Below are 16347 nucleotides of genomic sequence, written 5' to 3' on the forward strand. Positions count from 1 at the left end.
TAGGTTTTATCTCCACCTTCTGAGTATCATGTATGTATCTGAGAAATTAGTCCAGCATATCTGCTCCTTCATGTACATCTTGTCACATTAACATGATGCCATTAACATGGTGGATCAATGTAATGTTCTGAAGATTATCAAGATGAATCAGGTTCTGAGATTTAACTTTGGACTATGCTATGACAGGAGGGCAGAGCAATTGGTATAGCTCTGAGTCAAGATAATTGTACACTGTGGTCTCTCCCGGTGAATGCAAACTGTAGAGATGAAAAATATTGCACTTGTCAAATCAATGATAATCAATGCATATGCTATGTGCATGAGGACTTGCTCACCTGCTTTAGCAAAGAGCACGTTGTGTTCTTGGCATGTTGTCTGCAGGTGAATCATAACCTCACTAAGTTGTAGTGGTTCATTGTCATGCTCAAAGATCCACCCGGATCTTTGGAGGTTGGCAAAAAAGTGAAGATAGTATGGAACTACCTTTTACATGTTATTAGGTCTTTAATAGTGGCAATACTTGTCACTTCATAGGATGGAGTATTATTTTGGATATACCATCTTAACTGGAGGGAAGTGGGACTTCTCAAAGGTTTTCATTTTGTCTTCCTTTTATGATATTTATTACATAGGCCAAAGAACCAATGTGGAATTTCTTCCAATCACAAAGTGTGTCCACTCTAATATATTTGAGACCAAGGTAAAGTCACAAGGTGAGTCCATGGGCCTAGTATACACTGTGAGTTGAGACCTGTGCTTAAACCTACATTTAGTACTCAGTCCTCATGGGCCTCCCACTCTAACAGAAGTTAGAAGCAACTGATATTGCTTTCAGTTTCTTCTATTTATTTATGTCAACTCGGGTCCTATGTCCACCAGTCCTTGAAATATTTGGATGTTCCCTTTTTCCCACTGAACGATTACTTGAGGGAATGGTCACAGACTTTTTAGAGAAGGACTGGGGAATCATTACCTACCCACTTGCCATGGTAGTGCAGGGTACTTCCTTCAGAGGACCTGGCTTCTCATTTAGTTGGCAAATTCCAGGCTTGAAAACTGCCTCAAATCTTGAGGTAGGCAAGAGATTGGGACTCTTCCCTGAGACAGGTACTCTTGTGTTCCTGATCATTCCTCCCTGAATTTTGTGGTTTGTACAGATTGAGTTAGACTGTATATCAGGTGAATATCATAGGTACGATTTTATAATTTGGAAATATGTGACCTCATCAGTATCTTTATCTGTTGAGTGGTTAAGATTTAGCTAGCGGTCCTGTGTCTGAGGCATCAAGATTCACCTTTCCCACTTGGAAGTAAGAACCTCAGAGGTCTAGCACTAGTTGTAACCACTGTGGCTCTTCTTACCTACTGGAGACTTGCTCTGGCATTGGCCTGGGAGTCTCTCCTCTCTTAGATTGCTCTCTAAGGTGGCATGTTGCTACTTTGTTGGGTTCTGCTCAGTTTCAGATTCCACTGTGTAAGACACCACACCACTTGCTTTCAATTATTTCATCTTTCCACAAACTGGCTCATTGATACAGGTTGTGACCACACCAGAAGTAAGAATAATGTGTATGCATGTACACCATGATTGTTATGGGTGTGTGTGTTTTGGGTGGACTAGGAGAGGTGATGGTGGAAAAATCTCTCCCAAATGTCTTTTTTTCCTTCTTTATAGCACTTTCTAGCTCCCTAGTTCATTATAAATCTAGGCCTGAGACAAATAAAACATAACTCTCTGGGCTTCCTTCAAGGTTAACTTTCAGAAATCTGATACTGCACAGTAAACTGAGCTATCAGAATATATATTGATTTCACAAAGGCATTTAATAGGTTTCTCATTATATTCTTGCAGATAAAATGAGTGAATGTTGGATGAATAATAATAAACTTAACATAGTGGTTTTCAGTAACCATTCCCAAAGTTTATTGAGCTCTGAATCACTGTCAGCATAGAGTTTGGTCTCTTGTGACATGCATTGGGTGCTGTCTTCTTCAACATTTTAATCAATGACTTGGATAAAAATAAAGGGACACTTATCAAAGCAGAGACAGAAGAAAAATATTAAGTTTTAAAAATAGATTTAAATTATTGTACAAAATGAATAAGATGGAATTTGGAGACATACACTATGTTAGAATTATAATGCAGGTAGAAGACCACGCAGTTCAAACTGCTGATTTTTTTGGATAAGAAAACTGACACCTAGAGTGGGGAAGTGATTTACCCAGAGTTACTCAGTTTGCTTGTCAGAGCGTCAGGCTAGAATTCTGAATTGTTTTCCTAGTGCTATCTGCACTTAATAATATTTTTTTTATTTTCCTCACTTACTAATATTCTTAGATATCCTTAAAATTATCCTCAAAAAATGATTTCCAAATTGCTGGATTCCAATTAGATATCAGAAACTATGTTTATCAGTGTGGAACCCTATATTTTGTCCAAAAAAACCAAAAATTGCTTACATTAGTATAGGAGAGACAAAGCAGATGTGAAAAAGAGAAAATTTTCTTTTTCTTTACTACAGTAAGTCTCTAAATTGTGATTTAACTTCATAAAAAGTTAACTCAGTTCTAGACTCCATCAGTAGACATGAAGCATTCAGACCAAGAGTGGCTTTTTCTTGCATTCTGTTCTACCATGATCAGATCACTTCCAAAACATGCTATCCAGCGTTAGTCTGTACTTTCACAAGATAGAGAACATTTATCAGAGAGGATCTGGAAACCATGACAGAAACTGAATATTTGTTAAAACAGACAATGACATATTTCACCTAGGGGAAATGGGTATTTTAGTTATGCATGTGCTTGTTTGTTTTCTTGGTATAAGAAAACATTTAGGGGCACCTGGGTGGCTCAGTTGGTTAAGCACCTGCCTTCGGCTCAGGTTGTGGTCCCAGGTTCCTGGGATGGAGTCCCTCATTGGGCTCCTTGCCCGGCAAGGAGCCTGCTTCTTCCTCTGCCTGCTGCTTTCCCTGCTTGTGCTTTCCTTCTCTCTCTCTCTCTCTGACAGATAAATGAATAAAATCTTAAAAAAAAAAGAAAAGAAAAGACATTTAGAAATAGCCACAAAATGACTGAGTGATTTCTTTTACTCATGTTCAGTTCTGTCCAAAATGATCCAAATTTTCTGTAGTAAAGAGACTTTGGTAAGGCTGAATTTTCTGGTTAAAAATACTATTAATCCTTTTTGCTTTTATTAATCTAAAATGATCCAAAGCCTTTTTTCTTTTTCTTTCTTTCTTTCTTTTTTTTTTTTTTTTGAGAAACCACAAAGAGTTACATTTCTTTGTTTAGTACCTGAATATGTTACCCACTGAGCCAAAAGATATAAACCCTAGAGCACTTTTATTCCTTTGGTTATTAGGCTGTATAAGCAATCTGCAGAAGAAATTTTATTTGAATATCTCTCAGTTAACCCAGGCTGAAAGTCTATAGACTTATGAGTTGCCCCATTGTAGTTACAGGCTTGTTTTAAATCTGTGAAAGGATTTTATTTCAAAGCACAATTTATTTAATTGATAAGTAATATCTTATTTCCACATGGTGTTAGGAGGTAGCTCAAAAGGACATTGAAAATAAAGCATGAACTTTCTCTTTATTCTCTTGAAATATCCCATTTTAGAAAAATATGAGTTGAAAATATTTTATTCATTAAAACATTCAGAGACTATATGATTTGCTAATAAAGAAAACTTTGATCAACCTTTCCATAAGTGGGAAATTAGATGTATTTTTAGGAACTATCTAGAAAGCAAATTTCTCTGATACAACTAAGACTGGAATAAAAAATATAACTCATACTGATTTTGGTCAGTGAAATAAGAGAAGATGGTTAAAAGAATTAATTTTAAAAGAGAAAACACAGCATAAACACTGATGGCCTTTGACTCTGCTATCTGAACTTTAATAACTATAATACTATGTGTGGGAACTGCGTCCTAGTGCTTTACATTTGCAACATGGACAATATATTCAATGAAGGATTTAGGTATAAAAAATGTAAATTTCTTGGGACACCTGGGTGGCTCAGTGGGTTAAAACCTCTGCCTTCAGCTCAGGTCAGGGTCCCAGGGTCCTGGGATCAAGCCCCGCATCAGGATCTCTGCTCAATGGGGAGCCTGCTTCTCCCTCTGCCTGCTGCTCCCCCTGCTTGTGCGTGCTTGCTCTCTCTCTCTCTCTCTCTCCCTCTCTGACAAATAAATAAATAAAATCTTAAAAAAAAAGAAAAAAGAAAATTCCCTTATATTTATACAATTCAACCAAACCGCTGTTCAAAGACCCTATTTTATATCAGAAAATGTAGTAAACTGTCGATTTTTAGTAAATTTAGTTAAAGTTCAAACCCAGTCATTTCAGGTTTTCCTTAAACCGTCCTTCTCTCTTGGATGCAACTAATTTAGGGGGATTGAGTTCTAAGGCCTTAGGGTTATTGTTGAGAAATGAGTAAGAGAAGTTAGGTCCTGCTTGAGTCACCAGTCATCTGCTGGTGTCCGTGGGATTGGTGTGTTCTTGGCTGGTCCTCAGTCCGCCTTCCCTTCCTGCATCTACTGCGTTAGCCAAGCTACTATCCCACACACATTCTCTCTCCTCCTCGGTTTAATTTCTTTGTCTCTGCCCTTTCTTATTCTTCTCAGAGGCAGAGGACATTTGCGGTGCTCTCCCTCAGCACTCTGCAAAACCAAAGTCCGGGTAGCTGGAAAGACCCTATCTAACTAGGTTCAGCATGCTGACATTTCAGATCAACTGTGGCTACGGTTCTGTCTAGAACTTTTCCCACACACCTGGTCCCATCTAGAAAATGTCAAAGTCTTTCTTGAATTCCCTAGCTCCCTCTTGCATTCTACCATTTAATCCGTGGGGCTAGTGTTGTAGCTCAGTGAAGAGATCCTCACCAGAGTCTAACTCTCTTGCTTCCCCCTCCCATTCTTCATTTCCTCAAGTGTTCAAAGATTTAAAAATTTTACTTTAATCTCTTCTCCATTTGAAGCAAAAGAAATGCCCAAGTATTTTTCCAGTTCTTTCTCTCCCAAACCTTGACCTTTTTTTTTTTTTTTTCCATAAAGCCTAAGTCTGCTGCCACTGCTATTTTCCGGTTCTATTATAAAACCTCTCTTTTGAGAATGGGAGTGTCAAGTCCCATCACAGGACAGAGGGGAGAGGCATCACTGCACTGAAAGAAAATGAGTGTGTAAAGGGGGAGGATGGATAGGTCGCATTATACTTCATAATACTGTTTGTTATACGTTCACTATAGCGCTTACTGATTTATAAAAGAAAGCCAGGTGCCTATGTGGAGAGAAACCCTGACATTCCTCAGAAGAATGTAGTTCCATAAGGGCAGGCACTTAGTTTTCTTTACTTGTATAACTCTAGAAAAGGGCTGGGTATACAGCAGGTGCTCAATAAATCCTACTTGGATGTTTGGAAGAATGTGTATCCTGTATCTAGACCGAAAGCGTCCTTAGGTTCAGCACTGTGGTTCGTAGTGGGCCTGGAAGTAAAGCAAATTACAACTCTGTCTTAAAACAGGACTAAATCTTTCATAATTTCAAAATGAGAAATGGGTTCATTTTTACATTGAATCTTTGAAATGTTAGATTGAGTCATTTTATGGTTGAATTCTACAAATATCTAAAATGTGACTGCTGTGTTGGGAGAATGGAGATTAAACGGAACTGTAAGCCATGTCCTGGAGGACACTGGTTTACTGCAAATGGGTCCGTAAGTGCCAGGCCTCCGCCCCTTCGTGCTGAGAGTGGCAGGGGCCCCTTGGCTAGCACCTTCACTAAAGAACAGCCCTTCCTTTTGTCCAGTTTGTCATGCAACTTCACAGAAAGGAAGGGGGTGGGTCTAATATAAAAAGTCTGACCTTTATTCAAGTTATCTAACTACTTTGATTCTGTTTCCTCTAAATGTTAAACTACAAAGTATTTAAAGCAATGCATCCAGCATAGGAGATTACCAAGTATGTAAAACAATTAAAATATGTGTTATATTATATTATATTACATGTATAATATATTCATGGTTGACTGCCACACAGGTGCTATTCGGTAATATTGTTTGTTATTACCTTGTATGTAGAGAGGCGGATTATGAACAAAGCTGTGTACATTTTATATATACTGGATATAAAGCACATGTTCATTTAAGTAGCAAAGAATCCCTCCCTGTTTTAAAATATTAATTATGCAACAAATGTATCATTTTCTTAAGGCCACTTTCTAAAAGCTGAAAATGAATGGTGTTAGTGTATAGACAAATTCATATTCTTTAGTCTATTTTATCTAATCTAATTGGTATATCAAGTAATTTAGAAGAAAAAAGTAAGCTCAGGGTAGAATATTAATTTATACTATTTAAATTGAAGTGTATTCATTCTGACTTGTTCTTATTCACTCTGATTTTGGCAGTATGTTGTGACATCTGACTTGAAGAAATATTAATGACCTGGAACCTTAAATTAAAAGAGTAGCTTAAACCAAAGGCAGATCCCAACTATGGAATTACATATTAGTGAGAGATGAATAAAGACTTTCAAACAACATATACATTCATTGCTTGTTCCTTTCCTTAGATTTCAATAGTTTGTTTCTACAAAAAAATATTATCCATTTCTCTCATAAGGTGCTAGATTAAGAATCCTGAGCAGCAATTTCTTTCGAAAGCTAAAAGACAGTATTTGAGGGATAGCAAAAGAAAGCTATCATATGGATTTCCATTTTGGAAAATGGAATAGGTAAGAGTTCATTCTGAGAGGTTATCTAAAATTTTAATTAAGTAAATAAATTGGCATAAAAAGAGAAGGTCATTCAATGAAAGCATCTAAATCATTTTGGCAACTAGAGGACTTTTATCAGTGTTACTTTTAAGGGATTAGTTGTGTATAACAGGATCACCCCCCACAACAAAAACAAACAAACAAAATATTCTTATATTCCATAATGTGGATTTTTCACAGGATCTACATGGAATAAGCTGTTCAGTAATCAATAGATTTATGCTCCATAATTTTTCTTACAGAAGCCCAATGGTATTTATAAATTTTGCAGTTATCACTACCCCTAATGGTTGAAAGAAACACCACTTTTGAAACCCTTTGTTGTCTTTTATCCCCAAATTATTTGCATTTTCTAAATTTTGAAATCACTGCTTAAAATTTTTTTAAAAATGAAATTAATGCTTATTCATTTTTTAAAAATTAAAATTCCATTTGAGATTTTAACTCACTCATTTTATCACTGTTCTTCTTCCTGGCTCTCCTTATAAAACATCGAGATTAAATGACATTTAATTAGCCAAAAATGGAATAGTCAAGCTTGCTTGTCACCCTTCTGTAATCTGTTAAACCTATGATAGACAGAGAGGCAATATTTCTCTTTGCACTGTTTGGACAGAGTGATATATATATATATATATATATATATATATATATATATATATTTTTTTTTTTTTTTAATTAGAGCCTACCTTAACCATTCATTCCAGATTTTACCTTTTAATTGTTTTAATGCCAGAATTACTCAGGGCAGTAATAGTGAAAGACAGAACAGGTTTAAAAACAAAGAAATCACTAATAATCCATCCTAAAACATTTGCCTCAAGACAAGGCATAAGTAAGAAAGGACTGATTTTAAACAATAACACAGACCCCTTCATTAGAAAAATAAAGTAAATTCTCCTTAGGTTTCCCATAGGTTGCCATTTACCATTATTCAGTTTTGATAATGAGCTTGACCAGGTATTTTTCTCTTTGATTCAAACTGTTCTCCCTAGAGAAATAGCCCATAGGGAAGTAATCTTCTCAATCCAAATTTCCTATGCCAGGAACATGGACAATCCTGGCATCCGAAACCACTAAAATCATTAAGTCAGATAATGGCTATTTATGTAAAGTTCAGAAGGTTGTTAAATTGATTCCAGATGTCTAAATAATCTGTATTCACATTAGCAGGAGGTATACCAAATATATATGCATGCTGTATATACATTAACCTACCACCTGTCAATTATATCAGGAGAGTAGAACAGGATCAGACGTAATAAAATCTTAATAGCTGTAATCTATAGCTCTGAAGCCAACCTTCTAATATGAGCCAAAATCCATATAGCTAACTCACCTTTACTTTTATCAAAATTGCTTTGAACTAAGGAAAGGAGGAAAAACCTTGGACATGAACACATTAATTCCATTAAAATCATGTCTATTATTAACCTAAGGTAAAGTCTGAGAGGCATATTAAAAAGTGAGTCTTTGCTTTCCATTATTCATTCCAACAGAGGATTTTAACTGTTGGGAACCTAGCGTAATGCATTTCCCAAAGGTTTCTCAAGAATAATTTGGGGATGTTTCTGGTATATCTAGGTCTCTACTTTTCTTTTGGATAGAATATAGATCACTGGTCCACACCATAAGGTATGTTTTGGAAATCTTGATTTATGTTTATGGATTCCCCTCTACCACTCTAACGACTAAATGGTCTTAGAGATAAATTACTGTAGACTAGTTTACTTCCCATAGTTTGCTTGAATTAACACTATCATGGGGAGCATTTTAAATCAGAGTAATATTGGGGTGCCTGGGTGGCTCAGTCAGTTAAGCATTTGACTCTTGAGTTCATCTCAGGTCATGATCTCAGGGTCCTGGGATTGCCCCAACCCAGGCTCCCCAGTCAGCAAGGAGTCTGCTTGAGGTTCTCGGATTCTCTTTCTCCCTCTTCCTCTGTCCACTCCCCTGACCCCAACTGTGCTCTCTCTTTCTCTCTCTCTCAAATAATAAAAAAATCTTTTTTTAAAAATTCACAGTGCTATCTAATGGTCATAAATAGAGATTTCTAGATGTAAAATATTCAAGAGGTCTCTCAGAAGTTGTCTTTAAGATTAAGGTACATACAGGGCTATGAAGATTTAGCACTAATGAAAGAAAAAAAAAAGGAATATGTACTCCTTTAGGGCATAGGACCCCCCCCCATTTTCCATTACAAATTTTAGGAAAATTTTTCTATTAAAATTTTAATCTTAAGATTTTAAGAAAATCTAAGAAAAATTTTAAGAAATATAAAGATATATAAAATATTTGAAGACACACACTCTGAAATTTGGCATATCGCAACAGAATATAAAAGGTTAAAATGATATAAGCTGCTCTGCTGAAGAAAATACGTGAGCATGTTATGATTCTTCCCCTAAAACAGTGATTCTGAATTTTTGATGTTGTGGTCACTGAGGATTTCATCATAGTAATGAGCTTCACCCTTCACCCATTTCACACATATTTGACGACTGCCTGAAGCCAGTCTATGAGCTTAGGAGGAAAAACCTCTCCTCAATGCTACAGTCCTCATCCTAACACACGAACGTGACATGTGCTTCAAAAGGTTTGCAAGGAACTTTTAACGCTGTTTATGTGAGGGGACGGTTATATATTGACAGAAGGATCTGAGAGTTTCATGCTGGAGATTTTATTTACATTAGAGCCAGAGAATATACTGGATTTGAGAAGAAACAGCCTAGTTGAGCCGTCTTCCAGACAGGGGAGCTAATGTGAGGACAAGAGCAGAGAAAAGGACTCTCCGGCATGTTTGGTGATTGGCTCAATTCCTCAAACAGATTGGTTGGGAAATAGTGGTTTGGAAGAATGTTGGGAAGTTGATGAGGATTGTATTGCATATCAGATTACATTTAAAAACACTTTACAGTGGGCAAAGGAAGCCCATGGCAAATATTAAAAAAAAAAAAAAAGCGACTTTATTTAGGGGGCACCCGAAAGATGAATATGAGGAAAGACGAGAGGTGAGAAGAGAAAGGTAAAAGTCTAATTAGGGTTGCAACATTAAGAAAGGAAAGGAAAGGGGCAAATTATAAAAGAAAAACCCAATTGGAGGTTGTTAAATGCATGCAAATATAAATATAAGCAGACCCTTAAATCACAATTTATTGCAGTTGCCTTACATTTCCATAGAACACAAAGCAAGCTTCATAGTTTTGGAAGGAGTTTCAAGGGGTCTGAACTACATGGTGCTCTGGAATGTTCATAGTGCTAACAATTAAAGGCCACCAGAAGCTCCACTTAACTTTATTTCAGGGATTATGTGTGAAGCCTCGATTAATATTCTAAAAACTAAGTATTCCTTAGTACACACTTTCTAATTCTTATAGCAGTTATGAATACGACTTGCAATTCTGACTTTTGCTGTGACAAAGCCATATTTGCTTATCATTTACACTGTTTATCTGTGTATATTTTTTTTTATCATTTACACTGTTTATCTGTGTACATATTGGGAAGAGGAGGTAATTTTCAGCCGTACAGATTTCTGAATCATCAAATATTTTGAAATAGAAGATTTTCTACTCTAGCTTCATTTTGAAAATCATCTATTTGAAAAATATCTTGGAAACTCAGAGTGAAAACCATAAGAGGAAAGACTATCAAACAAACAACAACTTTATACAAGGAACAAAACTTATAATTGCTAGATGCATGAAAAATAATTAAAAATAATTTTAAAATATAGCATTTTAAAAAACAGCAGGAGCAAGTAAAATGATTATAGATCATAAGCACTGTATTAAAACACTTTTTATAAAGAACATGAATATGATGTTATTATTTTTTTCATTTAATAATTAATATGGGGGTAATTTTAGTTATAGATGAAAATTTGGAGGAATGTTAAAAATGCTTTGAGAGGACTTATTTAACCAGAATAAAGGTACTAGAATTTTCTCATTTTTTATAAAACATATAAATCTATGTTTTCATGTCTGTCATGAATCATGTCTAATTCTATTTTCTTAGTTCTATAGTTGCTACTAAAAGAATGAATGATTTAGAATCTAATTGTACTGACATTTTACAAAAGCTAACAGATAAGTAATGAAAGGTCTTCATTTTGATTTTTTGAAAAACGGAGCCTTATATTTTCCAAAACAGAGAAACAAATAACTATCACGTTATGACTCTAAAACAGAAAAGAATTTGTTGTCATTTTTGGAATTATCTGCTGATGTTTGACAGTTGCTTTTTTTTTTTTTTTTCCAGATGAGAGTTGTGCATCAAAGTTCAAGTCCCAAGAGATGTTATCAGTCTGAACAGCCCAGTGAACAAATATTTGTGAACCTCCTTCCAAATGAAATGTTCTATAGAAAGGTGGAAGTGGTAAGAAACCGTTGAAACAGTGGTTAAGAAGGTAGGTCTTTGTGGGTACTGATGGGAAATAGTCGTTAGGGGAAAGCTGCTTCACCACACAGGAAACAGAAAAACTCTTGAAAGCATCTTGTCCAGCTGTGGCAGAAGAATTTACATAGATAACATTTTAAAGCCAGAGAGCTTTTACGTACTCAACTGGGGACCAAGAAAGGGGGCGGTGAGGGCCTGCAGGCGGGGGAGTGGGATGAAAATATTTCAAAGTTGCAAGAGCTATTCACTGTGCATTTTACAAATCACATAACTACATGTCTTCCCAGAAAAGATGTTCAAAGTAAAGATCTACACGTCTTCATATTGAAAAAAAAAAAATAGATGAGTTTCAACAAAGGTTAAGACTAAACAAAAAGTTTATAAAGCAAAAACTCAAATAATCATTTTATACTTCAATAATACCATTCTTACATGCCTTGAAATTGGAATATTTATATTTTATGTTTATAGAAGTTGAACACACAAATAAACATATATTTCTAATAAGTATTTAAAATTACAATAACAACAAAGGTTGCCATTATTTGCTCACTGCTTCGGAATTGCTTGTTGTCATGATTTTACTGAATAGTTCTGAAAAGTATATGAGCTTGGAACTACTCTCCACATATTATAGATGAGTAAATTGAGACCCAGAGTAGTTGAGGCTCTTGACCAAGATCACAGGACGCAGAGTTTGAACATCAGTGTGTTGAACTCCATAGCTTGTAGCTTGTAGCTTGTTAAACATGCTGTGCTACCTCCACCAGACTATTTTGAACCATAATCAAATTAATTACTTTCCATTTTTGTTTAGTTCTCTCTTCTACTTTCAGTTATTATTTTCTCTCCCAGCATTTCATGTATCTCCACATATATCTGCATATTTTATCCTTAGAGAAACCTTTAAAAATGTTTTCTTGGAAAGGTTTCCTTTATGGCTGCTGCTTTTGTTCATTATTCTGTTTTTTTTTTTAAATTATTCTTCTTTCCCAAGAATTTGACATTTTACCAGAGATATTTCAAACACTTTGAAATATGCTTCAACAATAATATTGTGGATATAACTCAAATTATCACTCGCATGTAAATAATTATGAAATATAGATGGAGAAAAGAGGCATAAAGCAGAAAATGACCTAGAAATTAAACTCTTTAACAGCTTGATACCATTGTCTTTCATAATGTTCTATTCGTCTGGTGAATTTATTATAGTTCGTATATGTTGGTGATTTGTTTAAGCAACTCCAGTACTATGACTGGGGGGAAATCTCAAGGACAAACACCCTGATATAGTGATCTCTAATTTGAGACCATCGCACATACAAAGACTTCAGTGCATATTCTGTCTTCTTGACTATTTTGTGAATCTCCTTTCCGTAGGTGCTCTCGTCTAGTAAGAAAGCTACCTCCGGTTGCCTTTTCACTTTGAATTTACGATCTAAGCAAAAATAGTGCACACTATCCTCTTTCTTCCTTTCCCTGATTTAAGGTGCTTCAGGAAGGTGAGATTTGATCTTTACAACTGTTTTTGTTTTATCCATGAGTCCATGTTTCACATACCTAAGTACTCTTTCAATTTCCACTCTTCTTCTGATTACTCTTTGTACATATGAAAAGTTAATCTCTCTCTCCTTAATTAAAGTATGTAGAAGACTTCTTTAGTACTTTTTCTCAATGTCACTATATATTTCTGTATCATACTCTAATTGAACTTATGTCGGCCCAAAATATAATCATAAGACTATTTCACTGATTTTTTATTTTGCTTAATGAACAGTTTCTCATAACACATATTTGTGTGTTTTATAAGTGTTTATGACTCACTGGTGATACTTAGCTAGGCTTCTTCAGGGCTACCTTGAGAATCAAGACAGGCCAAAGAATGATTGATTATAAATTGCCCTATGAGACACAACCTTTTATGCTGGAAAATGACTACACTTCTAGGCATTCAAGACTTGTCTAAACCTCTTTACAGGGTCCACAGTCACATTACCATTAATTTTATTTTAATGCATCTCTTTTGAATTTTAGAAATACAATAGATTCTGAAATTGCAGTATTTGAATGAGGGGGACTATCTGTAGTAATCTAATCCAATTCTCTCATTTTACAGTTGAGGAAAGTGAGATTCAGCCTTTTATGTTCATTGAAGATTGGAGGAGAGATCCAGTTATGTCTGATTCCCAATGCTGTGTACTTAGTTTAGTATAATTATTATCAATTGGTTTCAGCCCATAAGGCACTGAGCCAAGGGTTCTGGCCAGATTAAAAATAAGTGTTCAAAATAGTCTGGATGCCTTTTCAACGCCCAAACATTCCTATTTTAGAGGGAAAAAATGAGATGTAACATTTGGATGTCCTCAAGGCAATTGATTCACACACTTTCAGATTTTGAAGGTACAAGTCTTGAATAGCATTTGGTGATCATACTCTTTTGGTCCAAGTGTACCCTTAAAGCAATTTCTTCTAGAGTGAACCACATGAAATTACTAAAACAGAATCAAGTTACTAGGACTGCTCACACACAGCCGTGAATGAGTAAGTGCAAACTCTAGGATTAGTGACTTGGAGGACTTATACTTGACTTCTGTAACAGCATTTATCAGAAACATTTCTCATGTCTCACCTGAAAATGCAGTTCTTTGGTCTAGAAGAAGAGCTGACAAAAAGTCTTTCATTGTATATTTCAGATTTTTAAAGCATCTTTAATCTTCTCCTCTGTATTAAATTCCTTCAACAAGGGGCGCCTGGGTGGTTCAGTAGGTTAAAGCCTCTGCCTTCAGCTCAGGTCATGATCTCAGGGTCATGGGATCGAGCCCCACATCATCGGGTCCTCTGCTCAGCAGGGAACCTGCTTCCTCCTCTCTCTCTGCCTGCCTCTCTGCCTACTTGCGATCTCTGTCAAATAAATAAATATCTTTTTAAAAATATTTAAATTCCTTCAACCAAATGTCTTCGCTTCATTCAAAAGGTAATAATGGTCCAGGGTCTTCCAAGAGTCTGCTCTCTAGCTCTTGCCTTGCAGTTGTTTCTATGCCTTTCCTTCAGCAGGATGAAACCCAAAACTCATAAGCAGAGAGATCTGAGTTGTATTTGTAAAGACAATTCATTTTGATACTTTTTGATACTTATATTTGCATGTTCTTTCTCTACATTATGCACCACAGGTAGATGTTTTGCTTTTCAGTGTACATGTTATTTATCTTGATGCAGTCTGAACAAATAACTTGCCTCCTCCTGGCAATTTGAATTAAGTCCTTGTGAAATTAAAATGGGACACACTCAAACACACACGTGTGCACAAATTTATGGTTGTTGATTGTATTTGAAACTCACTCATATGCACAAATTATAATCTCTGTACTATACCTTTTCAGACATACATTCTTGGAGTCTATATGAATTCTGGAAAGCTATCCTAAGTATGTTATTGTTCACTGGTTTTATAGGTACCACTGCTGAGACAAGGGACATTGGAGCATAAAAGCTAAAATGTGATGGAATGAGTTTGATCAGTAGATCTTGTGGACAGAATAGGTTCGATTAGCACAGGACAAAGAGAAAGAACTTGGGACACCTGGGTGGCTCAGTCAGTTAAGCCACTGCCTTCAGCTCAGGTCATGATCCTAGGGTCCTGGGATCGAATCCCGCATTGGGCTCCTTGCTCAGTGGGGAGCCTGTTTCTCTCTCTGCCTCTGCCTGCTGCTCTGCCTGCTTTTGTTCTCTCTCTCTCTCACAAATAAATAAATAAATAAATAAATCTTTAAAAAAATAAAGAGAAAGAACTTAATTGAAATTTTTAAATAAAATTTTAGAATTTGAGATAGAATTTGAAATGTGTTAAAAAATCTGAGAAGTAAGTTGAGAAAGGACAAAATATAAGTACGAAGAAAATGAAAATAAAAATAAGTATAAATCTGTGGGCAAAATGGAAAAATACTGGTAAAAGGATAAGTTAAGTAGAATTAACTACTCTGGCAGTACAAAATAAATTATCTCTATGTATATCTCAATACCTATAATGAAAGAGAAAGCATACAAGTCTGAAATATTATTGTACAAAGAAATGAGAAATAATCATCATTGCTATTGCTATTTCTTTTACTTTTGGTACTATTATTTATTAACATTTATTTAATTTTACATTTTACATATTACAATTTAACATTACAATGATTTATTAACACCAATCATTGCTTATAAACTGAATATGGTATTACTATATCAATCAAAATAATTCATATTGAATTTTACATCTTTTCTTCACTTTTACTTTTATAAAACACTTACATTACATTTTTGTTGTAACTTACTGCATGATGTCATTCATTAATCTCAATCATGTGAACATTTCAGACATCTTTAAAAGTACAGAATTTTTTTTTAACGATTTTATTTATTTATTTGACAAACAGACATCACAAGTAGGCAGAGAGGCAGGCAGAGAGAGAGGAGGGGAAGCAGGTTCCCTGCTGAGCAGAGAGCCTGATGTGGGGCTCAATCCCAGGACCCTGAGTTCATGGCCTGAGCCAAAGACAGAGGCTTTAACCTATTGAGCTTCCCAGGCACCCCAAAAGTGCAGAATTTTTTACTCTTTGTAATATATGTTAGGATTAAATGAAGATTACTCAAAAAATACCTAGAATACTCATCAAAAATACCTAGAATATTTATCAAAGGAAACACATCAAATTGTTTTTTAAAATCCCAGCTTTGCCTCACAAACACCTTCTCTGTGAATGAAGAGAATTTTTAGCATTTAGTTTAATACTTCAGATGTTTAAACTATCTAAATTAATTTTTAGTTTCCATTTCTTTGGCCAGCTGGCTCCTTTTTCATAATCTCAGTGATGATGATGATGTTGATGGGGAAAAGAAAGGAAGGTGGGGAGACAAGAGGAGGAGATTTTCTAGAGCAGTCACCTTACCTCATAATGGACCTCATTTCTAAAATAAGGAAGTTACTAAATAACCTCTAAACTCATCCATTTGTCTAAAATTGTGAAATTTGTTATGCCTAGGTTTTAATTACTGATTTTTTACTAATATAATCTAATTTCACAAGTTAATTTACAGATAGGCTATCAAGGGTAAACAGCTCAGCAAGACCTGCTCACATTCAAAAAAGAAATTTTGATCTGTGCTTTTTTCCCTCC

The sequence above is a fragment of the Neovison vison genome, chromosome 10 (genome assembly GCF_020171115.1).
Source record: "Neovison vison isolate M4711 chromosome 10, ASM_NN_V1, whole genome shotgun sequence".
Lineage (NCBI taxonomy): Eukaryota > Metazoa > Chordata > Mammalia > Carnivora > Mustelidae > Neogale > Neogale vison.